This window comes from Euprymna scolopes, chromosome 9 (assembly GCF_053919585.1).
Source record: "Euprymna scolopes isolate OS-2025 chromosome 9, ASM5391958v1, whole genome shotgun sequence".
Lineage (NCBI taxonomy): Eukaryota > Metazoa > Mollusca > Cephalopoda > Sepiida > Sepiolidae > Euprymna > Euprymna scolopes.
Genome location: NC_136490.1, coordinates 26321027 through 26347201, shown reverse-complemented (window position 1 = coordinate 26347201; position 26175 = coordinate 26321027). Strand labels below are relative to the sequence as shown.

The following is a 26175-nucleotide window of genomic DNA, read 5'->3' as shown; positions in this document are numbered from 1 at the left end:
AACTTATCTTGCCTTTGATAACATTTGTTATATATTTGTTTTTTGAAAACTTTTTCGAATCTATGTGTACAGTAATACAAACCCCTTTTTATTTATTAGTGGAAGGTGGGTTTCGGCCTTCCTATTTGGTACAGTTACAGTGACCAAGAAACCCTCCTTTTCGGCGGGGTCGTATCCACCGAAGACCCAGACCGGTGTCACAAGTCTGCCGGCGGTTAAAAACGGACTCGTCGATTTCTATCGTATGGCCTGGGCCTCCAATCTGCCGGGGATTCCTAAGAAAATAGTCCCTGCATATATCACGCAGGAAATTTTTACAATCCACAATTGTGTGGCGAGAACGTAACCCACATTCGCGATGGAGATTAAAACAAATTTTTTTTTTAACTCTCTTCAAATAAGCGTTTCTTGAGTTGTGACACTCTTCCAATTAATAGCGAAATTCTCGTCTGCTTAATCGGCAACGCTCGGTTATATCCGGCTGTTGACGTCATGCGTCGGACAAAGCCGAGCAAGTGCTGAGTTACGTCTGGTTCGTTAAATGCACAAATAATGGGCGTCTTTCTGAGTACGTTCTTTATATATTTACAGAACTTTTAATAAAACTATTGTTGCGGAGAGGCCTGAAGGTGGTTAGCCAACTGACCGTGCAACTAAATATATATCAGACACAAGGACAAGGAATGAAACAACAGGACAAAGAAGAAATGACAAACTCTGGTGGTTTAGTTTAAAGACGAAGATTCGCCTTTTATTTAAACAAACGAAAGGGTGGCAAATGCAAATTTGTTCACTGGGCGATGCTGGTCCGGGATCCGTCGCCGGTGTATTCGGTAAGGGGGATGCTTGTCGGTTCGCCGTAAGCTGGAATGACGTCGGAGGAATCGGCGTGGTAACTGATGCGGGTGATTGTTTGACTTGGGTCCGACTGAGATGTTACTGATACGTTAGCCTCAGGCTATGAGAGGAACGGACGGACAATTGGCAACACTGAGTTTTCAGCATCCGCTAGGTACGGACGGGCGCTAGGATCGGACTGACACTGAAGGAAGAAGTCAGTGTATGAGAGGTACAGACGAACGAATTAGCAAACACTGAGGGTTCAGTGTTCATCAAGCACGGACGGACGCTCGGATCGGACTGACACTGAAGGAAGAAGTCAGTGTATGAGAGGTACAGACGAACGAATTAGCAAACACTGAGGGTTCAGTGTTCATCAAGCACGGACGGACGCTCGGATCGGACTGACACTGAAGGAAGAAGTCAGTGTATGAGAGGTACAGACGAACGAATTAGCAAACACTGAGGGTTCAGTGTTCATCAAGTACGGACGGACGCTCGGATCGGACTGACACTGAAGGAAGAAGTCAGTGTATGAGAGGTACAGACGAACGAATTAGCAAACACTGAGGGTTCAGTGTTCATCAAGTACGGACGGACGCTCGGATCGGACTGACACTGAAGGAAGAAGTCAGTGTATGAGAGGTACAGACGAACGAATTAGCAACGCTGAGGGTTCAGCGTTCATCAAGTACGGACGGACGCTCGGATCGGACTGACACTGAAGGAAGAAGTCAGTGTATGAGAGGTACGGACGGCGAATTGGCAACACTGAGGGTTCAGTGTTCATCAGGTACGGACAGAGTCGTGGTGACGAGGTGGACTTCTACGGCGTGGAGACCGGAGCCACGGTAGTGGTGGTGGACTTCTACGGTGTGGAGACCGGAGCCACGGTAGTGGTGGTGGACTTCTACGGTGTGGAGACCGGAGCCACGGTAGTGGTGGTGGACTTCTACGGTGTGGAGACCGGAGCCACGGTAGTGGTGGTGGACTGGACTGCTACAGTGTAAGGACTGGAGTCACAGTAGTTGCGCGAGCGTCGAACGGTAGGGGAACCGTGAGCAAGTGCGGAGCTTTGCATGAGAACCAAGCCAACGAGCGGCGAAAATATCGCCGAAAATATTCAGAGGGCTGCTAGATACCGGGGACGGGCAGGAAATTGTTTCTATTTATAAACAACAGTTAATATTAATTCCCGGATGTGTTCTTTACGAGCAGTCGATGCTGAAGGATTTCGTTGTTTGTATTTCAAAGTTTTTTCCAGGAAATTAAAGTTTGTTGTTTTTGTTATTGTTGTAGAAAAGATGTTTTTTTTAAATTTCTTTTCTACAACGGGGCCCTGAAATCACGTGACAGCCGCCGACATTGCTGCTGCTGATGATTTTGGCGAAAGGCCCTCAATTGGTTGTCGTCTGTCGCGCTGTTGTTGTTGTTGTTGTTGTTGTTGTTTACTTGCTACTGCTGATTTTGGTAGAGTCTATTAATTGCTGGTCGTTTGTAATGCCGTCGTTGTTGTTGTTGTCGTTTACTTGCTACTGCTGATTTTGGTAGAGTCTATTAATTGCTGGTCGTTTGTAATGCCGTCGTTGTTGTTGTTGTTGTTTGTTAGCGGCCAAGCCGCGACAAGGCCCCCTCCCTGGATAATTGATCGTTATCAATTAAAGTAAATGTACGATTTGTATTTTTCTGGGAAGGTGACTTTCCTTCCTACACGGGTTTTTCTTGGTGGGATGGTGTGTGCTTCATGATCCGCTGCTGGCTCTGGTGGAGCAGGTTGTACCCGGATGCTTTCTGGTGCAGATGGGGGATCTCTATGGATTGAGCTGCGTTCAGGCTCGTGTATGGATTTCTCTAGTCGAGCAGGTTTTACTCTATCGATCGAGACGGTGTCTGTTCGATTTCCTCGCTCGATGGTGAGGTGCTTGTCCGAGCGTTTCTGGACTCTAAAGGGACCCTGGTATGTCGGTGTCAGGGGCTTCTTGACCGCGTCATTACGGATGAAAATAAATTCGCAATCCCGGAGCTGTTGTGGAACGTGGGTGTTTGGTGTGGGTTGCCTTGGCTGTGAGTACTTTAACTGGGCCATTTTATGGCGTAGTTCTTGGGTGAAAGAGTTTGTAGCAGTGAGGTCAAGCTTCGTATCATCGAAAAATTGACCGGGCAAGGAGAGTGGTGTGCCAAATACTATTTCCGCTGGTGAACATTCCAAATCCTCTTTGAGAGAGTTCCGGATAGATAGGAGTATTAGGGGGAGTTCATCCACCCAGTTGTTAGTGGGGTGTTTCGTAGATAGAGAAACTTTGAGTGTTCGATGAAATCGTTCGACGAGACCGTTGGCGCATGGGTGATAGGCGGTGGTTTTTATATGTTTAACGCCGAGCATCTGCGTAAATCCTTGGAAAAGTGAGGATTGGAACTGCGCACCTCGGTCTGTGGTAATGATACCGGGTACGCCGAAGATGGCTATCCATTCTCGCAGTACTGTCTTTGCTACAGTGTTAGCAGAGGTGTCACTGATGGGTACTGCTACTGGCCACCTGGAGAATCGGTCGACTATGGTGAGGAGGTATTGAAAGTCCTGGCACATCGGGAGGGGTCCGACGATGTCGACATGAATATGGCTAAATCGTGCGTCAGGGTTGTTGAATGTGCCTGGTGGAGATTTCGTGTGTCGTTGGACTTTGCATTTCTGACACTCAAGGCAAGTCGCTACCCAGTTCCGGACATCGAAGTTCATGTTAGGCCAGACGAAACGGTCAGCGATAAGTTTAACGGTTGCCCGTTTGCTGGGGTGTGATAATCCATGAAAGTGGTTGAAGATTTGTTTCCTTAGTGCCGGTGGTACGTAGGGCCTGGGATTGCTCAACTTTGTGTCGCAGTACAAGGTCTTACTGCTGAACGGTGCCGGAAATTCCTTTAGTTGCAGAGATGTGTTTTCTAAGGCCTCAGGGAGGGTTGTGTCGGATTCCTGAGCTGTCGCTATCATCTCTTGGCTGAGTGGGCCGTCTTCAATAGAGTTGACGTCAGAGCGGGACAGGGCGTCGGCAACAGCATTGTCTCTTCCTTTCACGTATTGGATGTCGGACGTGAACTGCGAAATGTAGTCCAAATGCCTGATTTCGCGTGTCGAATACTTGTCAGAGTTGTTTGACAGGGAGGTTGTTAACGGTTTGTGATCTGTAAGAACCGTGAAATGTCTTCCTTCCAATAGGTGCCGGAAGTGCTTGATGGCAAGGTATATTGCCAGGAGTTCTTTTGAGAAGGTGCTGTACCTCGACTGTGCCGACGATAATTTAGCTGAGAAGAATGCGATTGGACTTCGCTGATTATCGATTTCTTGTTCTACCACGGCCCCGACTCCAGTGTCTGAAGCGTCTGTCGTGAGGAATATCCGCGTTCGGACGTCCTGGTCAAGGTGTGCTAATTTCGTGAAGTTAGCCAGTGATGCTTTTGCTGTGTGGAAGGACTTCAGCTGGTCGCCTTCCAGAGAGATGGGTTTGTTTTTTCTCTGTATGATATTCGTCAGAGGGGTGAGGAGACTTGAGCATCCTGGGATGAATCTTCGGTAAAAATTTATCATTCCCAGGAAACGTCGCAGCTGCTTGATTGATGTGGGTACCGGAAAATTCTGGATAGCTTCTACTTTCTCTGGCAGAGGGGTGATTCCACGAGCGTCGGTGTGATGGCCTAAAAAGTCAATGTGTTGTGCTCCGAATTCGCATTTGTCTGGGTTGATCCGGAGGCCGTAATGTGCTAGGCGGCGGAACACTTCATCCAGATGTTTCTCGTGTAGGTCAGCATCTCTGCTAGCCACCAGGATGTCGTCAATGTAAGCATAGACGTAAGGTAGTCCACGCAAGACTTCGTTTATGAGTCTCTGAAATGTTTGGGCTGCGTTGCGTAATCCGAAAGGCATTTTGGTAAACTCAAAGAGTTCAAAGGGAGTTGTCACTGCTGTCTTTGGGATGTCCTCTGAGGCCACTGGGACCTGATAGTAGGCCTTAGTCAGGTCTATTTTCGAAAAAATTCTGGCTCCCTGTAGGCCGGCGGCGAAGTCATGGATGTGAGGAACGGGGTACCGGTCGGGGACCGTGGATGAATTTAGTTTCCGATAGTCCACGCATATACGGAACTCGCCGTTCGGTTTGGGTACCAGGTGCAGTGGTGAAGCATATGGGCTGTCCGATGGGCGGATGGTGTTGTCCGCCAACATCTCTTCAAATGCTTTCTTGGCGTAAGCTAGTTTGTGTGGAGGTAGTCTTCTGGGTCGGGAAAATGCTGGTTGTCCGGTCGTCTTAATGTGGTGTTGCGTCTGGTGTTCCCCTGCATCGGTAGATTTAATGGGCTGAGTTAGGTCCTTGTACCGGTGCAGGATGGTTGCGTACCGTGGATCGTGTTGTGTTGCCACGCTGATTCCCGTCGTGTTGAGGCTTGAAGGGGTTCCTATGATTTTTATCGAGGTCACGCCGTCAGACAGGGTCCTTGTCCTCATGTGGACGGACAGGTTGTAATAGGCCAGGAAATCGGCACCGAGTAATGGTGTTTTCACATCGGCCAATGTAAATGACCATTTGAAATCCCGCCTGAGGTTGAGGTTGAGGGTTAGTTCCTTGTTGCCGAAGGTTTGTATGGTTGATCCATTTGCTGCTCGAAGTTGAAAGGAGGTGGGTTTCAGGGTGGGTCTGTTGGTGGGTGGTATAACACTGATAGCGGCGCCGGTGTCCACTAAGAATTTGAGACTGTTATTACGGTCCCACACATAGAAAAGACGACTGTGTGGATGTGTCCCGACAGGAGTAGTCGTCGCTGTCTGTCGGTTTATTCGTTTCCCTGGGCCTTATTGTAATTGCAAGGAGGTTGGCATTTTTGGGCCCGGTCACCGAAGGATTGGTGGTACCAACATGTGCCTGGGAGGTTCCTTTGTCCTCGGCTTGGGGAGCGGGTACGGCTTCGGTTCCGGGTGTGGGGTATTGGGCTACGTTGTCTCTGGCGTAGGGAGAGTTTGAGCTCTCTCAGCTCTGCTCGCAGTCGAGTAAGTTCGTCTTCCAATCGTCGTGAGCGGTGCCCGGGGTCACTCTCGACATGATGTATCCGTTGGTGTGCCTGTGAGTATACTTTGTCGGCCGAGTCTGCCACTATTTCCAGGGGCGTCTCTACGGGTACTAGTGCCAGGACCTGGGTAATGTTTTGCGGAAGCCGATCCAACCAAAGACCGCGGAGAATGGGCTCTGCCATGCTGTTGTTGCCGAGTCGGCTCTTCATCAGTCGCAGGAGCTGGGATGGGGTTCTGTCCCCGAGAGTCACATTCGAAAATAGGTCTCTGATGAGATCCTCGTCTGAACGGCCGGTTCGCTTGAGGATTGCTTCCTTAAGGCAGGTATATGGGAGTTGCTCTGGAGTGTTGAGGAGGATGTCCTCTACTTCTTCTACCATAGATGGAGGTAGTGCCTGCACCACTGAGGCGTATTTCGAGTCCTGGCGAACGACCCTCCGGGCTGCAAAAATTGCTTCGAGCTGGATGAACCAACTCCTGGGGTTCACTGGATTGTAAGGCGGTAACTGGACCAGCGGGGCAGAAAAGTTAATCTCCGGCTCTGTGCTTTCTGCCATCTTCTCTGCCTGTCTATTTTTCCAAGCCTGTGTCTGTAGTATCACGTCGGGGTCACCACTTGTTGCGGGGAGGCCTGAAGGTGGTTAGCCAACTGACCGTGCAACTAAATATATATCAGACACAAGGACAAGGAATGAAACAACAGGACAAAGAAGAAATGACAAACTCTGGTGGTTTAGTTTAAAGACGAAGATTCGCCTTTTATTTAAACAAACGAAAGGGTGGCAAATGCAAATTTGTTCACTGGGCGATGCTGGTCCGGGATCCGTCGCCGGTGTATTCGGTAAGGGGGATGCTTGTCGGTTCGCCGTAAGCTGGAATGACGTCGGAGGAATCGGCGTGGTAACTGATGCGGGTGATTGTTTGACTTGGGTCCGACTGAGATGTTACTGATACGTTAGCCTCAGGCTATGAGAGGAACGGACGGACAATTGGCAACACTGAGTTTTCAGCATCCGCTAGGTACGGACGGGCGCTAGGATCGGACTGACACTGAAGGAAGAAGTCAGTGTATGAGAGGTACAGACGAACGAATTAGCAAACACTGAGGGTTCAGTGTTCATCAAGCACGGACGGACGCTCGGATCGGACTGACACTGAAGGAAGAAGTCAGTGTATGAGAGGTACAGACGAACGAATTAGCAAACACTGAGGGTTCAGTGTTCATCAAGCACGGACGGACGCTCGGATCGGACTGACACTGAAGGAAGAAGTCAGTGTATGAGAGGTACAGACGAACGAATTAGCAAACACTGAGGGTTCAGTGTTCATCAAGTACGGACGGACGCTCGGATCGGACTGACACTGAAGGAAGAAGTCAGTGTATGAGAGGTACAGACGAACGAATTAGCAAACACTGAGGGTTCAGTGTTCATCAAGTACGGACGGACGCTCGGATCGGACTGACACTGAAGGAAGAAGTCAGTGTATGAGAGGTACAGACGAACGAATTAGCAACGCTGAGGGTTCAGCGTTCATCAAGTACGGACGGACGCTCGGATCGGACTGACACTGAAGGAAGAAGTCAGTGTATGAGAGGTACGGACGGCGAATTGGCAACACTGAGGGTTCAGTGTTCATCAGGTACGGACAGAGTCGTGGTGACGAGGTGGACTTCTACGGCGTGGAGACCGGAGCCACGGTAGTGGTGGTGGACTTCTACGGTGTGGAGACCGGAGCCACGGTAGTGGTGGTGGACTTCTACGGTGTGGAGACCGGAGCCACGGTAGTGGTGGTGGACTTCTACGGTGTGGAGACCGGAGCCACGGTAGTGGTGGTGGACTGGACTGCTACAGTGTAAGGACTGGAGTCACAGTAGTTGCGCGAGCGTCGAACGGTAGGGGAACCGTGAGCAAGTGCGGAGCTTTGCATGAGAACCAAGCCAACGAGCGGCGAAAATATCGCCGAAAATATTCAGAGGGCTGCTAGATACCGGGGACGGGCAGGAAATTGTTTCTATTTATAAACAACAGTTAATATTAATTCCCGGATGTGTTCTTTACGAGCAGTCGATGCTGAAGGATTTCGTTGTTTGTATTTCAAAGTTTTTTCCAGGAAATTAAAGTTTGTTGTTTTTGTTATTGTTGTAGAAAAGATGTTTTTTTTAAATTTCTTTTCTACAACGGGGCCCTGAAATCACGTGACAGCCGCCGACATTGCTGCTGCTGATGATTTTGGCGAAAGGCCCTCAATTGGTTGTCGTCTGTCGCGCTGTTGTTGTTGTTGTTGTTGTTGTTGTTTACTTGCTACTGCTGATTTTGGTAGAGTCTATTAATTGCTGGTCGTTTGTAATGCCGTCGTTGTTGTTGTTGTCGTTTACTTGCTACTGCTGATTTTGGTAGAGTCTATTAATTGCTGGTCGTTTGTAATGCCGTCGTTGTTGTTGTTGTTGTTTGTTAGCGGCCAAGCCGCGACACTATTAATAATAAATAAATAAATGGTAAATTTTTTTTACGACATGCCCCAGCATATTATAAACACTCCAACCTCCCTATCTAAGAACCGCTTCCGGAAAAACCACCCCTAACCTCAAAAGCCGTTCTTATGGGGAGGTTGGGGTGTTTATACTACACTGGGCAGGTAAAATAATACCTGATAAATAAACCGAGGTTATAACTGAGAATTTCGGATGATATCAATTAAATACATAATTAAAAAAAAAAAATTGAAATAAAATTATAACCAAACTTTTTTATGGCAGAAACAAATAAAATAACTGACTTGTTCGGATTTTTGCAACCAAGATTAATTTTTATGTACAGTGTGTGTGTGTGCGCGCGCGCGTGTGTGTATCTTTCTTCGTGCGTTTTTAATACAATTCAATATTTATTTAAAGTGCGATGTTGTTGCAGGCGCCGAGGGTTCGTGTTAATGTCGCAAACTCAAAGTATAATAATAAAATCAGGTGTTGAATAATAAGATGTAGAAAAGTGAAAGTTCCTGATTAGAAATAACCAGTCTTTTTACGAAGAATTAAACAAAAGGTCCATCGCTTACTTAGCGGAGAGATAGAAAATGGTAAAAATAAAAGGTCCATTAAGTTGCAATTTCGTATCCGCGTGGAGGAATTAATTGTCGAGCACGCGCGTGTTTAACGTTCAAACGCGGACATGTTCATTTGGGCGAAAAATGCCCTTTTAATACTTGTCCGACCGGCTCCAGGAAGGCCTTCAGAAAAAACATTTTTTTAAAATTTGTTTTCCTTGTAATCCGATTGGATGAAAAGAATAACATTATTATGACGTAAGATGCTTTAAGTGACGTCCGCACGAACAACTGAAGTTCCGTTTAAGACCCACCGAATTTGCATGGGCGGGCAAAGGGAAATGTACGTGCAGTCGAAACGATGTTTACATATCTACGCACGCGCAACTGGGTTTTACTGTTAAGACAGCGCGTTTTGAGTAGATTCGACGCACGCGCGTCGGGGCTACGATAATGTATGTAGGTGGTCAGTGGATGAGAAATCCTTCTAGACCGAGGCAATTTTTATGCATAATAAAATTTAAAGTATAAACAATCGAGATTTAAAAAAAAAAAAATTTTATTCACATATCTTTTATGACTTTTATAAAGATGAAGTGTAGTATCACAAGATACAAATCTTTTTATAATTTTTATTTTTATTTAAAAAAAAAAAACAAAAAAAAAATCTTGCTATTTGCTTACTCCTCCATAAAGACAAAGTGCAAGTAAGTTTAGCGTCTGTAGGGGACCAGGATATATAAATACCCCAATCCCGTTACAAAAGAATAATGAAACGAATGGAATTGAAGGAAACAAAGACTCAATTGATGGATAAGATAAACGTTGTTTATTTGCTGTGTAAAGAATGAACGTTTTAGTTATAACATGTGTTCATGTCTGCGCGAGTGTAACCAATGTTCATTGCGGGACTGGTGTTGTAGCAAGAATAGGAAAGGTACTTATACAGTTTAATGACGACATTAAAAAATGGAAATATTGAAAAAAAAAATTTTTGTACGTACCTGTTATAGACTGAAGTTCTTCGAAAAAAAAAATTTCACTTCATTTGATCAAGTAGTTTTTTTTTTGCAGCGAAAAACAATTATTTATCACGGCTACGTCAACGTGGCCATTTTGGAAATGTTATTGCAGCGCCCAGGAATTTCCCAAGGGCAGGTAACTTTCCCCAAGGGCAGTTAACTGCCCTACGTAGCAGAATACCTCCATTTTAGGCCAATCTAGCCCTTTTTTTTTCCACCAGAATGAGAATTTTTTTTTTTTTTTTTTTTTGCGAAGACAGATGCCATTTTTGGAGTGTTTTTTTTTTTTTTTGTTGTTTTTTTTTAATTTGTAACAGAAGAAAATAAAAAGAATAAAATATTAGAAAAATTAGAAATATGCAACCGAAATTTTCGAATTAAAAAAAACAAAACTTAGGGTTTGTATTACTGTATATGGATATGTTTTTAGTGTTTTTATTCAATGTAACATGTTTATTCAGCTCGAAAAGCATACAGTGTTTACCGATGTATTGGAAAATTCAAAATGGCGCCAGAGTCTCTCTTTAACACAGTAACCTCAGGAAAAGACGTTATAAATGATAAACTAGACAAAGTACTGTTAGAAATTCGCTCAATATATATTACCGTGACATAAGTTGACATATATTCGGTGTTTTTTAAATAGTATTTTGTGTAGTTTATTATTTATAACACCTTTTCCCAAACTTACCATGTTAAAGAGAGTGTCGGGCACCATTTTGAATTTTCCAATACATCGGTAAACACTACTGCGCATGTTTCGAAAATAATCGCGTAAAAAAGTTCTTCAGTTCTTTGCATTCTTCAATTTCTTGGCATATTCAATAGTATTCTGCTTTAAAAATAAAAAAAAAAACGGAAAAAAATTGCAGATGTGATGTGTGCATCTCATTCTGGCGAAAAAAAAGGGCTAGATTGCGAAATCTGGCCTAAAATGGAGGTATTCTGCTAGGTACATTTCCAAAATGGGCACGTTGACGTCGTCGTGATAAATAATTGTTTTTCGCTGTAAAAAAAAAAAAAAACTACTTGATCAAATGAAGTGAAATTTTTTTTCGAAGAACTTCAGTCTATAACAGGTACGTACAAAAAATTTTTTTTTTCAATATTTCCATTTTTTAATGTCGTCATTAAACTGTATAAGTACCACTTTATTATATGAACAGTGTTAGCGCCGTAGCAGCGGTACGGCGTATCGCCGAGACATTAAAACGGATGAATAAAAAAACGTTTCAGTTAAGCATACCCACGCAAATTCTGTTGAAGTAAAAGCACCTCTGCGAACGTAGTTCAAGGCTATATATCACTTTCTATCCAATCATCACTCAATGAAAACAACTTTCCTAGAATCTTTTTTCTGACAGTCTCCGCTGAAGTCGGCCAAACCCAGTGTTGCCAATTTAGTGGTTTTCCCGCTAGATCTTGAGATTTTGTTTGCAATCTAGCGGGGAAAATTTTGATCTCGCGGATAGCGGTTTTTTTTCTTGAAAATCTGGAGGTATTTGACACCACACACCCGCAATTTTAGATTTAAAAAATGTGGTTGTAAATACTTCAAAACATAAACTAAACTCATTCATGTAGCTAGAAAATTAGCATTTATTTATTGCCTTTGGTGACAATTATTTAACTATTTTTGTTTTTCACCATTTTTTTTTTTTTTCGGTTAACCATTTGTAAAACTTGCTATAAAATCGATTTTTCCGATTTTCGGTAAAAATGTCACGTAATGGATAAATAAGAAAAAATAAAAAACGAGAAAATATAGATGAATATCTCGGTTATTAAAAGGGTCAACAACGAATAAATAATTTAAATCTTCTTTGATCAAGAAGCTTCACCTGGCGATAGTTTAGTGAAACGCACTAAAAAAGAGGGCCGCCGTCCGTATACTGCAGAAGTGCTTTTTTTATTTCGTGAACACAGTGTTAAAACTAAATTAATTTTTCTATATTTTTCTTACATTAGGCACCGCCAAAACTGGGGGGGGGGCAGATAAGTACTTTTTGACGGACCGTCTTTTTAAAAATCTACCAAAAATCAGGTAATTATCCAATCAATACGAAATTTTCAGCGATTATTAAGAGAAGAATGAACTTTATAACAGTGTACTTATTTTTCATAAACGATATATATATATATATATATATATATATATTTTTTTTTTTTGCTTACACCCCCCCCCTTGTTTTGGAGGGGGGTACCAAATATGCTTAAAATAATCATCTGAAACTGAACAAAACATATTCCGTTGTTGTAAGGAACAGGATTATAGATTAAAAAAAAAAAAAAAAAAATTGTTTACATACCTTATTTTGACGTCTGAATATCAGAACTTTGATTGTGTTTAATTATTCCACTTTTGACTTTTGGAGTGTGAAATTCGGTGAGTATGTTAAGTAAAATAATTAATTTAAGTTAAGCAACAAAAAAAAATTTTTTTTAATATTTATATGAAAAAAAGCCATTTTAAAATCTTTGATAAATAAATTAATAATTTTTTTTTAGCGAGCCGAATAATGCATGACCATTATTAAACAGGGAATGCTTTGAAGAATCGATACAAAATAAAAATCGATAAATATTGTGCCCTTTGTGTTAAAAATATCATCAGTTTTTCGATCCCGTTTGATAACGTTTGCTGCCTTTCGACTACGGTGGACCATACGCGCTGAAATAATTTTGTGGGATCTCCGTGACTGCCAAAACCGGTGCAAGCGTGAATCAGTACAGTAGTACCAAGAACGTCTTCATAACGAAGGGCACGGTAGTACCCAATTTTGGTTGGTCACACTCACATAGAAACGAGACGCTTCTCTTTTCATTGCGAGACAAAATTATGGATGGTAAATAAAAATTTATTATTATTTTTATTATTACACGTGTTTATTTTTATTTTACCGAAACTATAGCGGATTTTTTTTCGTCCGTCTGCCATAAACGAAACTTTACAGTGAAAAATTAATTTTAAACTAGAAACAGTACTTTTTTTTATACTGCGAAAAATACGCACCGTAAAAAAAAAAAAAAATGGTTAAACCTTCTTCATTGAATTATTAGGTGAAAGTGCAGAATAGTTGAACCCCCCCCATGTTAAGAATGGCTTTCTAAATAAAGTTATTTTAGTATGGCCCGTACACTTGCAGCCTCAGGGTTGCTTATGTAGTTTATTTTAATTTTTATTCTGCTATAAATCCCCCCCCCCCATTTGGGGGAGCCTAACCCCCCCCACACACACACACACATACACATTAAAAACCAAACTCATCAAAATGGTCCCCCATCTGGTACTGGCCAGCCTCGAGGTTGCTTATGTAGTCAAAAAACCCTCGTTCAATGAAGGAGAAATCTTTCTAGACTGGGTCAATTTTAATTTTTATTCTGCTTTAACCCCCCCCCTTCCATTTTTGGGAGCCTAACCCCCACACATACACATTAAAAACCAAATTCATCAAAATGGTCACCCATCTGGTGCTGGACTGCTGGACAGCCTCAGCGTTAATAATACATTGAAATTTCCCTCACTGAAAAATAAGTTTTTTTGTGCAAGTTTGGTCTTCCGTAGTTTGCTTTTTATCAACTACAAGCATAAATAGTAACGTAAACACTATCAAATCGATGCGAAGTAACTGGTTGCCTATATGAATAAGTGGAATTATTTGAAATCCAGGTACTTATAATATTTTTGCATATTCTCATAGAAAATAACCCTAAAATCTTAGTTAGACTAAAAATAAACAACTTAATTCTTTCAAAAACCTTCTTTTTTTTTTTAAATATTTATATACGCTTTGTGCAGCAGTGCAGCTGCAGGACTGCAGGAGGACAAAAAATGTCAATTGTTAACTTTTGGGAAATTTTAACATTTAAAATTTAATTAAAAATAATAGAAAAAGTTTTACATTATTCAGCTTTCTATATGATAAAATTCAGGATTTTATTTTTCTGGGAAAAAAAAAGTTACTCAGAAATCATGGATTTTAATAAATGTAATTTCGTTTTAAAAAACAACAACAACTTGATTTTTCGGCCATTTTTGGCGGTGCCTAGGATGAATTTAGGAAAACTCGTCCCGGGAAAACTCGTCTCGGGAAAACTCGACCCCGGAAAACTCGTCCCCTTTCGCTAGGTAGGAAAACTGGTCCCTTATTAAATAAATATCGATTACAAAAACATTTTATGATCGTTCTTGAAGGAGATATTGTTTTTTTAAAATAGACTATAGCCCCCATAATATTTTTTAAAAATATTTTGGGTTTGTATTACTGTACACATAGATTAATAAACTAGACAAAATACTATTAAAAAACCACCGAATATATATATATGTCAAGTTATGTCACGGTAACATATATTGAGCAAATTTCTAACAGTATTTTGTCTAGTTTATTATTTATTACACCTTTTTACGAACTTACCGTGTTAAAGAGAGTCGGCCGCCATTTTAAATTTTCCAATACATCGGTAAACACTGTATGCTTTTCGAGCTGAATAAACATGTTAAATTGAATAAAAACACGAAAATTATATCCAGTTTGGTAGAAAAGTAATTTATCTTGCCTTTGATAACATTTATTTGTTATATATTTGTTTTTTGACAACTTTTTCGAATCTATGTGTACAGTAATACAAACCCCCACTAAGAACTTAACCAGTTAGGTAGAAAACGGACACTTAGAAAATCGATTTTATTTTAAAAAAAAAAAAAAAAAAACATTAAACAAGTAAAAATATTTTTTTTTTTTTTTTTTTTAATATTATGGGGGTTATAGTCTATTTTAAAAAACAATATCTCCTTCAAGAACGATCATAAAATGTGTTTTCAATCGACATTTATTCAATAAGGGACCAGTTTTCCTACCTAGCGAAAGAGGACGAGTTTTCCCGAGACGGGTTTCCCCGAGACGAGTTTTCCCGGGACGAGTTTTCCTAAATTCAAAAACTATATCTCCCTCCGAAAAACAACCAACAAAAAATGAAATAAAAAAGATTCTTGATAAACGAAAGCGGAGTTTTCAATAAAATTGATTAATAAATTTATTTAGTGATTACTTATTCTCTTAATGATTGATTTTAGAATTTTGAAGTAAAAATTAAAAATGAGTTAACGAGAGATTGTTAGCACATGGCATCTCTCGCGCCAAAAAAATATTTCGCTTTTGATTTATTAGTTAATTTTTGCAAAATTTGACAGGACGACAATAAATGTTGATAATTGATAACATTATAATTTTAAATAACGGCTGAGTGCATTTGGTATGAGAGAAAGCAAAAACATAACAAAAAAAAAATCTATCATAATTAAAAAACCAAACCAAAAAAGTAACGAAGAATCGAATAATCGCTCCCTGTTTTTTAATTTTTTGTTTTGTTTTTTTATTATTGTTTTTATTACTCCAAAATACATCGTTAAAATAAGAACAAAAAAAAATTTGTAATTAACTTTGTATGAAAATAATAAACGCTTTAAAATAAGTGAAATCACTAAGAACTTAGCCAGTTAGGGAGAAAACGGACACTTAGAAAATCGATTTTATTTAAAAAAAAAAAAAAAAAAAAAACATTAAACAAGTAAAAATATTTTTCAAAAATATTATGGGGGGGGGGGCTATAGTCTATTTTAAAAAAACAATATCTCCTTCAAGAACGATCAAAAAATGTGTTTTCAATCGATATTTATTCAATAAGGGAACAGTTTTCCTACCTAGCGAAAGGAGACGAGTTTTCCGGGCACCGCCTAGGATCAATCTTCAACATTGAAACCGACTTTCCCAAACTTCGGTTAGGATTACGTTAGAATTGGGATTTAAAAGACCAGTTCGCTTCAAATTCTGTAGTAGTTTTATTTATTTTTATTTTTTTTGTAGTAGTCAATAAAAGAAATTTATTTAATGACAAGAAATATAAAAATAATAATCAATTTTATCGAAAATTAGATATATCCTCGTTGTTCAAGAGTTTTTTTTTTAAAGGGCTAACTCCTCCCCTAAAATTATATTTAAAAAAATATATATATTAAAATGTTTAATGTTCTTTAACCCCCTCCCCCTCCAAAAAAATCGATTTTTATAAGTTATAAACACGCTTTGGACTACTGTTCTCAATCTTGAGTCTTCCTATTTACTGGCCTTCCATAAAAGGCAAAGTTAGACATAAGGCCGTTTTTTAATGTGGGGAACATCCAGCTCCCCCAAAACGGGAACTTTGGATCAGAACAAAAATAAAAATTGCCTCAGTCTAGAAGGATTTCTCCTTCATTGAAAGAGAGAATAGGTGAAGTGAAGTTGAAGTCCAATCTAAACAAATTCAAAGTCCAAGGGACAGGAAAGTGGTTCGATCAGTACACACACAGACACGGTGACACGCCACCAACACTAACCAGCGTACACAAATTACCAACCGGCCGTTCTTTCCTCACTCCTTGCCTTCCAAAACGACCTGAATTTATAGTTGTCGAAGACCAACTGATTTGCATATATGCACGAGATTTTGCGAGAGTTTCCGAGATCATACCATTACAAAACACCGTCGGTGCCATCTTGGAATTATTTTCTTATCCTAGCTTCGCAGCGATGACAAAGCACACACGCACACCTAGGTCGTTTGAACAGTAAGCCCTCATTTTCACAGCTTTCACCACACTCCCCCCTGATATCATTATCACAGGGGGCAGGGAGGCGGCGACCTCCTTCTTCAGGTGCTTCTACGGAGGGGCAGACAGGGAGCTGAGCTCCCGCCCGCAGTCTGGGGATCAGTGAACCGGAGGCTGCTAACTTCAGTGCTATCGTCGTCTGATGAAGCCGGCGTATACCAGAATGATGGTTCACTGGTCGTGGAACTTGTTTCACTTTCGTCACCAAGTGGCGGCTGCACCTGTGATGCCGCTTGCAGGACCTGACGTGTCGGGGCACCCCATCAGTCCGCATGGCTTGCGGGCTGATCACCTCGGTAACACGCCCGGTTCCATAGCGCGTGGTGCATCTGCCACGGGTGTTCTTAACCCAGACGTTGATACTATCTCATGTCACCTCTGGCTCAGGTAGAGGGCTGGCCTCTAACACTTTAACCCTGACATGGTACCGGTGCAGCGCCTCAGCCGGCGTTGTAGAGGGCGAGACATCGTCCTTAGGGGTGACGTTGTACCAGTATAGCGCTTCAGGCACTGTACACCACTACCTAGCTGCAATGGTCTTGATGGCCCGGTGGTTTCGTTCCACGATCCCGTTCCCGCTAGGCACATGGACGCACCGAAATCGTAGTCGTACACCCCAGTTGTCTGTGAACTGCTTGAACTGCCCGCTAGCAAAAGCGGTGCCGTTGTCGGTCAGTATTTCGGAAGGAGGGCCACGCTCAAGGAAGACACTTTCCAGTTCCCGGACAACGGCGGCCTCATCCTGTCGGCGAAGTGGCCGCCACAACGCAAACCTAGACAGTCCACAGTCAATCATCGTCAAAAAATCCCCGCCGTTGTGGTGGGTCACGTCCACCGCGAGCCTGTCCCAATTGTTCTTTACGCTCAGTTTTCCCTTCTTCCACCGGGCAGGCACCGGATCGATCGACTTTCAGGTTTCACAACTCCTCACCACTGATTCTACCTCCTTCCTTGACACACAGGGGTCGACCAGTCTAGCGAAGTAGAGAGTTCGGTTTACACCGGGGTGCCCACTCTGGCAATGGACGTCAGCAACATTGTCTGGTTTGAATCAACGCCCCACCGCGGCGCAATTCACAGATACCGGTTCTTTCATTTCTTTCGGCAGGTCCAGCCAATGGCGCGGCACTCTGGTCTGCCGATCCGTGTGATTCTGACACGACTGTACTAGCATCACATCCACGACCAGGTTGTATTCCTTGATGGTTTCGGTTAGGGGAGCAAGCCGCCTCCGTATGAGCATTTCACCTGATGCCTTCGTCGCCAATCATGCCTTTCCACTCAAGGCATCGGTCGTCCACCGATACACACATGTGGAGTCTGTAACGATGTGCAGGACTCTGGCCTGCCACTGTAGCGCCAGGTTGACTCCCTTTACTGTGGCATCTAGTTCAGCCAGGTTGATGTGCCTGGCGTCATTTTCTGGCCGAAGCCAGCAGGCATCTTCCACGATAGATCCGTTGACCGCCAGAGCAACACCGAGGGTGAGCGAGCTGGCGTCCACCCAAACCGTAAACTTGCTCCCGTCGACGCAGCATTTCCCTCCCACCGGATCGTCCTCGGAGACTCTGGTCAAAGTCTCCTCTAGCATTTTCCGCAGGGCGGGGTCGCGCAGCTCATCGTCCCACCAGGTGGACATGGAAGTCGTTCGTCGCTTTATGGCTGCCACCGCCACCCGGAGCCACTCACACACGGGGAAGTGGCCCACCAGTTTCCCACAGATGGAGAAGACGCACCGACGCATGACGCTAGTTGGGACTTCTGGGACGTCACCACCTCTTCCCCAGCGGAGTCCATCTGCGCTGCCGCTCACGCGCAGGCCAAGCACCTTTGTCCCATCTCGCAGTCGCTCCGGCTCCTTGCACGTTAGCCCGAAGCTTTCGAAGTGTTATTTAACCTTCTGTGCAGGCATGAGGCTCTCGATCACGTAGATGTCATCGATATATGATGATGTCGCTTGTTGCACGGCTTCGTCCTGACAGCGGATCGCCTGCATGATTGCCGTCATGATGTTTGGAGCCACGTTCTGGCCGAACCCTAGCCTCGTCAATCAATAACATGTCCCTTTAATCTTGACCGTCTGGTACAGCCACAGCGATTTTTCGACGCTTATCTGCAAGTAAGCTCTTCGCAAATCCAATATTGCTGTGTCCGCCCCTTGTTGCCGGCACTCTCTCAGTTTGTGTGCACAGACGTCTGCACCCGCCGTGTGCGGGTTAACGTGCTCGTTGAGTTCCCGGTAGTCCATGACAGGTCGGACTTTTTGTTTGTTCTCCTGCCTGATAGCTATCAGGAGAATCAACCCCTTTGGGGGCCCAAGTTCATCTTCCGGGTACGGGACCAGCCAGCCATTGTCCTTCCAAACCTGGAGTTCTTTCTCGTACTGCCTCCTAAGATGTGCGGGAGGAGGATACTCCGCTAGCCGATTCCGCAAGGACACTGGTGGCTGGTCACCCAACCACTTCCAGGACACGGTCCAGGCGTTTGTGCCCCTATAGTATTTTGCGTGGAAGTCGGGTTCATCAAGAGTGATGGCTGCGCAGACCGGTGTCTTAAGTTGGGAGAACCTTACATCACTGGCGTCGTTTATGGTGATTCCGCCTAGCCGTGTAATGGAATCTATTCCAAGAAGAAGGTCATACCCCAGTAGTTCCCCGTCGACCACCAACGCCTTCACAGCCACCGGGGGGCCACTGCCAACTGCTTACGTAGACCTCGTTCACCCCTCACACATCACACATCAGCGAACCTCTGCCAATGGTTAGTACCGGGACCTTCCGCTCCTTCCATGCGATGCAACATCCCTTGCGTATCAGGGTTTGGGTGCACCCAGTATCAACCAGCGCTGATCGTTTGCGCCCGTCAACATTCACGATTACTTCAGGAAGCGCCTTGTTCACAGCCGCTTTGGGGAGGGTGTTGGCGCCGCGGCTTCCTCCCCCTGCTCGTTTCTCGGATACGCCCGAGCTAAATGGCCTGGCTTGCCGCAACGGTAACAACGCACCCGCTTCTGTGCTAATCCGGGGCGTGCTTCACGTCACTCCTACAATCCTTGGCGAAATGGTTGGGGCCGCCACATTTATAGGATCGTCGGCCCTCTACAGGCGATTCCAATGCCTCAACTGCTGCCGAGACTGGCTCCTTGTCGTCCTTTATGATGTTTCGGGCTCTAGCCAATAGCTCCTCTAATCCAAGCTCATTGAACATCGATGATGCCCGCAGCAGTCGACTGGCGCTTTCCGGGAGCCAGACAGGAAAGCTCATGCCAGTATACAGTTGCTTGCACCCCCGAAGGGGGCGGCAAGCTTCTTCAGGTCGGCCAGATAGACATCCACCGTCTCCCCTGGCCCAAGCCAGAAAATTGCCGCCAGGCAACAAAAGGGTCCGCTCCAAATGCTCCGTACAACGTCTCTTTAATTTGTTCCATAGTCGCGTCATCCCCGAGCTGCTGATACACGGCATAGGCCCCCTTGGTGAGCCTAAGCAGGATGACTATAGCTGGGTCTTTTATCTTGCACAACCGGCAAACGCGTTCGGCTTTCTCTAGCCATTCGACCACCAAAGGTCCGGGGAGCTGTCAAATTCTGGGATCAATTTCAGGTCGAACTTGTCCATACCGGAGATATCTGCCGAAATAGCTTGAAGTTGAAGTCCAATCTAAACAAATTCAAAGTCCAAGGGACAGGAAAGCGGTTCGATCAGTACACACACAGACACGGTCACCCGCCACCAACATGAACCAACGTATACAATTAGTAACCGGCCGTTCTTTCCTCACTCCTTGCCTTCCAAAACGACCTGAATTTATAGTTGTCGAAGACCAACTGATTTGCATATATGCACGAGATTTTGCGAGAGTTTCCGAGATCATACTATTACAAAATGCCATCGGCGCCATCTTGGAATTATTTTCTTATCCTAGCTTCGCAGCGATGACAAAGCACACACGCACACCTAGGTCGTTTGAACAGTAAGCCCTCATTTTCACAGCTTTCGTCACATATAGCATCAGAACAGATATTACACTTTGTTATTCTTGTTGCAGGAGGAACTAATCTCAGGTTACACCGCTAGTGTAACGTCCCTTGGCGGTGACAGGCCTATATTGTAGATAATGGCATGAGACTAAAATAAGATGCCAGTAAACCAAGTGTACGCGTTGTGTTGTTTTTATTAATGGGAATCCGCATGTAAAGATAATGAAACATGTTGGCAGCGGTCGGATGAACAGAGTTCCAAGGAAGAATACAAAATGGAAAATGTATTGTAAGAAAAATAAACGAAGATAAGTAATGTTCGATTTATTGTTTTACATTGCACACAGACACACACACACACACACACACAAAAAAAGAAAGTTTGTTTTGCTTTATCTGGTCATTGTGATCTATTTGCGTTTAAATAATATGAAAAAAGTTTAAACCAATTTAATCGGCCATCAGGGGGCATGCTATCATAAAAAACCTTGACACTTCCAAAGCATGTGGACCCGACCTCATCCCAGCTGTGCTATTAAAAAAGTGCTCAGCCGAAGTAGCTCCAGTTCTCTCCAAACTCTACAACAAATGCCTTAATGAATCTTGCTTTCCGAGCTGCTGGAAAACTGCTTCTGTGGTACCAGTATTCAAGAATTCTGGCGAAAGAACTGACCCATTAAATTATCGCCCTATTAGCCTCCTCCCACTTTTTGCCAAAATATTTGAGACCTTAATTAACCATGCTCTAGTCCAGCACCTTACAGATGCTAAACTTCTGACCGACCATCAATATGGATTTAGACAAGCCCGTTCCACGGCAGACATCCTCACTGTAATCTCTGAACGCATATACCATTCACTGGACAAAGCGGGAGAGGGCAGAGCGGTAGCTCTAGATATATCTAAGGCTTTTGACAGGGTATGGCATGAGGGTCTCCTCAGGAAGATTAGATCTTACGGTATCACTGGTAGAATACTTAACATAATTAAATCCTTCTTAGATAAGAGAAAAATCCAGGTTGTCCTCGACGGTCGTACGTCTAAACAATATAATATAAATGCGGGAGTGCCCCAGGGATCTATCCTTGGTCCTCTGCTGTTCCTGATATTCATAAATGACCTCCCCGATAAAATTGCCTCTGAGATGGGTATATATGCTGATGACACCACACTCTATAGCAGGCACGACAGGAAAACAAATGAACATATATCTAAAGTAATGGCAGAAACACTAGAGGATGACCTCAAATCAGTAGTGGAATGGGGACAAAAATGGATGGTAACGTTCAATGCCACCAAGACAAAACTGGTTCCATTCAATAATTACAGGAAACCTTCTCTACCACCTATAGCAATGGCCAACAACTCTTTAGCTGAGAGTACGTCTTTCAAGCTCCTTGGCCTAACGTTCACAGGAAACATGAGCTGGAACAATTACATCGAGGGCATTGCCAGGGCCGCTGCGAGGAAGGTGGGCTCTCTCTACCGTGCTAGAAAACTTCTAACACCCAAAAGTATCCTGTACCTCTATAAGGCCACTATTCGCCCATGTATGGAGTATTGCTGTCATATTTGGGCCGGTGCATCGGCTACTAGTCTCTCTCTCCTTGACAGGGTTCAAAAGAGAGTCACAAATCTGATAGGCCCTAAACTGGCATCAAAACTTCAGCCTCTGTCCCATCGTCGAAACGTTGCATCCCTCTGCCTGTTCTACAAGTATTATAATGGTGAATGCTCTGAAGAACTGCAAGCACTTGTGCCCCCACGACGTGAACACCCTCGACAGACCCGACAAGCTGCAAAATCCCACCCCCACACTGTAGAGATCCCTAGATGTAAAAGATCGTTCTACTCCAGTAGTTTCTTCCCCAGAACTGCTAGACTTTGGAATTCCATTCCAGGTCACTGCTTCCCCAACTGTACTGACATGCATAAGTTCAAGTGCAACGTGAACCAACATCTCGCTGCCCTAATCCCTACATAGTGCCCCAGTAGATGTTTCCCCTGATAGTAGCCCCCTACACCAAAGTGGCAATGTGCCTTGTTTGGGGTGAAAATGTAATAAAAAAAAAAAAATAATAATAAAACAAGATTGTATTGAAAAAAAAAAGTGTTCGAACTTAACATGGAAGAGATAAATAGACCAGTGGAAGTGTATAGAAAATAATCTGTCAGCGAACTGGAAGCTGTTTAAATTAAGATGGAATAACTATGTTATCATCACATATCTAGCGAGACAGCCAGTACCATACCAAATGGCGATGTTGCTGCATACACTTGAAGACGAAGCGTTAAATGTATATTATGGGTTTCAATTTCGGACTCCGGAAGAAGAGAGAACACCCAATGAAATTCTCCAAGCGTTCGATAAGTATGCCATAGGAGAAATTAATGAGACATACGAACAATATATCTTCCACACAAGAAAACAGGGAGAAGGTGAAACAGTGGAAGCATTTATCACTACACTACGTACGTTGATAAAGACATGCAATTTCTGTGAGAATTGCGTCTCTTCCATACTACGAGACCAGATAATTCTTGGCGTATACAGGCGCCACACCCAAGCAGAATTGCTTAAAATGAGACAATTGGACTTACAGAGGTGCATAGACATATGCAAACTATCGAAAAATGCAACGCTCCAGTCTAGAATTCTGAGACCCGAGACATTTAACAGAGTGGACTTGAAACCTAAGGGAAGGCCAACAACCACAGAAAGTAACAGAGTGTGTAGGGCATGTGCATTGCGACATGAACCCGGAAAAGAGTTTTGTTCAGCTTTTGGGAAGACGTGTTTCAAATGCAATGGAAAGCACCACTTTGCAAAAAGATGCAAATCAAGAAAAAAGAATATTCGGTTTGTTGGAAAACAAGATGATAGCAATAGCAGTAGTGATGGTTCAGACTATGGACACGTGGACAGTGTGACACGAAAGAAGGAATCAATTCCATCAGACCTGAAGTGATAAAAGCAGAAATGATGGTCAAAGGAAAGCCGGTTGTTTTTCAGCTAGATAGTGGAGCCTCAGTGAACATCCTGAACGAGAAACATGTGGCGGAAAAAACACTTGAGCAGTCCAATAAGACCCTTGTCATGTGGAACGGGTCACAAATGAAACCGTTAGGAGAATGTCGGATAAAAATGATAAACCCAAAAACTGGACTCAAGTATGCAGTGAAGTTTGTCATTGTAAAGGAAGACTTCCATCCACTACTTGGAGCAAATGCATTCCAGCAAATGGCACTCATTAGTGTGAACAATGACAAATTTAAGAGGGTTGCAAACATATCTACAAAAGACAGCAGCCACCACCTGGAGAGCATCATATCCGAATTTCAGGATGTATTCCAGGAAAAATTGGGTACGTTACCTGGAGAGGTTCATCTGGAGGTGAACTCCAACGTAACACTACATGTTGCAGTGGCTTGAAGAATACCAGTGGCTATCAAGGTAAAAGTAAAAGCCGAATTAGAAAGACTGGTCAAAAAGAAGGTAATTGAACCGGTGAATGAGTCAACACCATGGGTAAGTGCCTTATCACTGGTAATCAAAAAAAATGGAAAGTTACGGATATGTATTGACCCCAGACCATTAAATAAGGCTCTTAAACGGGAGCATTTCCAGTTACCGGTATTGGACGATCTCCTCCCAGAACTTGCTGATAGCAAAGTTTTCTCAACTCTCGATCTAAGGGATGGATTTTGGCACCTGAAGTTAGATGAAGCCAGCAGTCGCTTGACCACTTTTGCCACTCCATATGGTCGGTTTCGATGGAAGTTTTTACCATTTGGAATTGCTCCAGCCCCGGAAATGTTTCAAAGAGAACTATATAATAATGTGGCCAATTTGAAAGGAATCATCAACAAAGCATACAATCTTCTAGTGGTTGGGATTGGTAAAACGATGGAAGAAGCAACAGAGGACCATGATAGAAAACTCAGAAGGCTGTTGCAAAGATGTCGTGATCGTGGGATGTGATTGAATGCTGAGAAAATGAATTTACGGCAAATATATGTATTATTCCTGGGTCACAGGATAACCAGTGAGGGTTTACTTCCAGATCCTGAGAAAATAAAAGCCATAAAAGATATGCCACAGCTAACAGACATTAAGGAAGTGCAACGATTGGGAGGATTCGTGAATTATTTGGCAAAGTTTCTGCTCCACATCTCTGATGTGATGGCTCCAATTCGCAACTTAACAAAGGTGGATGTGCCATGGACATGGTCTCAGACCCATAAAGAAGCACCAGTATTGAGGATACTATGACTCCCAACAAACCATTGGTAATCCAATGTGATGCAAGTGAGAAAGGAATGGGGGCCGCATTGCTACAAGAAGGTCAATCCTTAGCATATATTAGCCCAGCACTTACAGACACAGAAACCCGATATGCACAGATTAAGAAAGAACTATTGGCAGTGGTTTATGCCTGTGAACGGTTTCACCAATACACATTTGGTCAACAGGTTACAGTACTGACTGATCATTAACCATTAGAAGCAATAATGAAAAAGGAATTGGGGAAATGCCCAAAGTGACTGCAAAATATGTTAATGCGGTTGCAAGTTTACAATGTGATTGTTCTATACCATCCTGGTAAGATGTTCCTAGCAGACACATTATCAAGGGCATACATTCATAGAGTGAGCAATGAATGTATCAATGATGATGATGATGTTCAAGAAACAGAATATATTCCAGTAATAGAGGGAAGGTTGCTTGAATTGCGCTCAGCCACAAAAGACAGATGTATGCAGATGTTACAGCAAGTAATTGTGGAAGGATGGCCAGAAGACAAAGTACATCTTGACTCGGAGGTGAGACCATATTTCAGCATGCGGAAAGAAATGACGGTACAAGATGGATTAATAATCAGAAAAAAACGAGTAGTAGTACCAACAACACAGCGAGCAGGGTTAAAAGACAAATTGCATTCCACACACCTAGGGGTCGAAGGATGCTGCAGAAGAGCAAGAGAATGCTTGTACTGGCCAAATGTGAACAGTGACATCAGAGACTTTTGTTTCAAAATGCCCAACGTGCAGGAAATATGAGATAGCCAATCCTACAGAGCCGTTAATGGTTCATGCAATTCCGGAGAGACCCTGGGAAAAAGTAGGAGTAGATCTCTTTAGTTTTGCAGATAGGGACTATCTCTGCACCATTGATTATATGAGTAATTTCTGGGAAATTGACAATCTCCCGACTACACAAGCTAGAACGGTGATCACTAAGCTTAAGCACCATTTTGCACAATGTGGGATACCAGATCAGGTGGTCACTGATAATGGACCATAGTTTAGTAGTCAAGAATTCTCCACCTTTGCAAGAAATTGGTGTTTTGCACATACACCCGTCAGTCCTTACAATAGCAAGGCAAATGGAAAAGTAGAATCTGCTGTAAAGATGGCAAAGAACCTTTTCCGGAAATCAATGGAAGATAAGGCTGATCTATACCTAGCAATGCTGGTGTGTGAAAGTTTTAGGCAGACATACATACATACACACACATACATACACACATACACACATAAATACATTTAAACAGAGGTGCGATTTATATAATAGACTAGCCTGGGCGT

The 26175-nt window shown here is 43.2% G+C and overlaps 1 protein-coding gene across 6 annotated transcripts in view; it reads left to right on the top strand.

Annotated features, from left to right (window-relative positions):
* LOC145284471 (putative oxidoreductase YteT) overlaps positions 1-26175 on the top strand; it is a 115221-nt gene that overhangs the window by 2721 nt on the left and 86325 nt on the right. Inside the window, exon 1 of one of the 6 annotated variants that reach the window (XM_080133316.1) lies at positions 10594-11036. The exons of the other annotated variants lie outside the window; for them this stretch is intronic. The gene's annotated coding sequence lies outside the window, so the exon portion shown is untranslated. Of the gene's footprint in view, positions 1-10593; positions 11037-26175 lie in introns of those variants that run through there. 6 annotated transcript variants of the gene reach the window in all.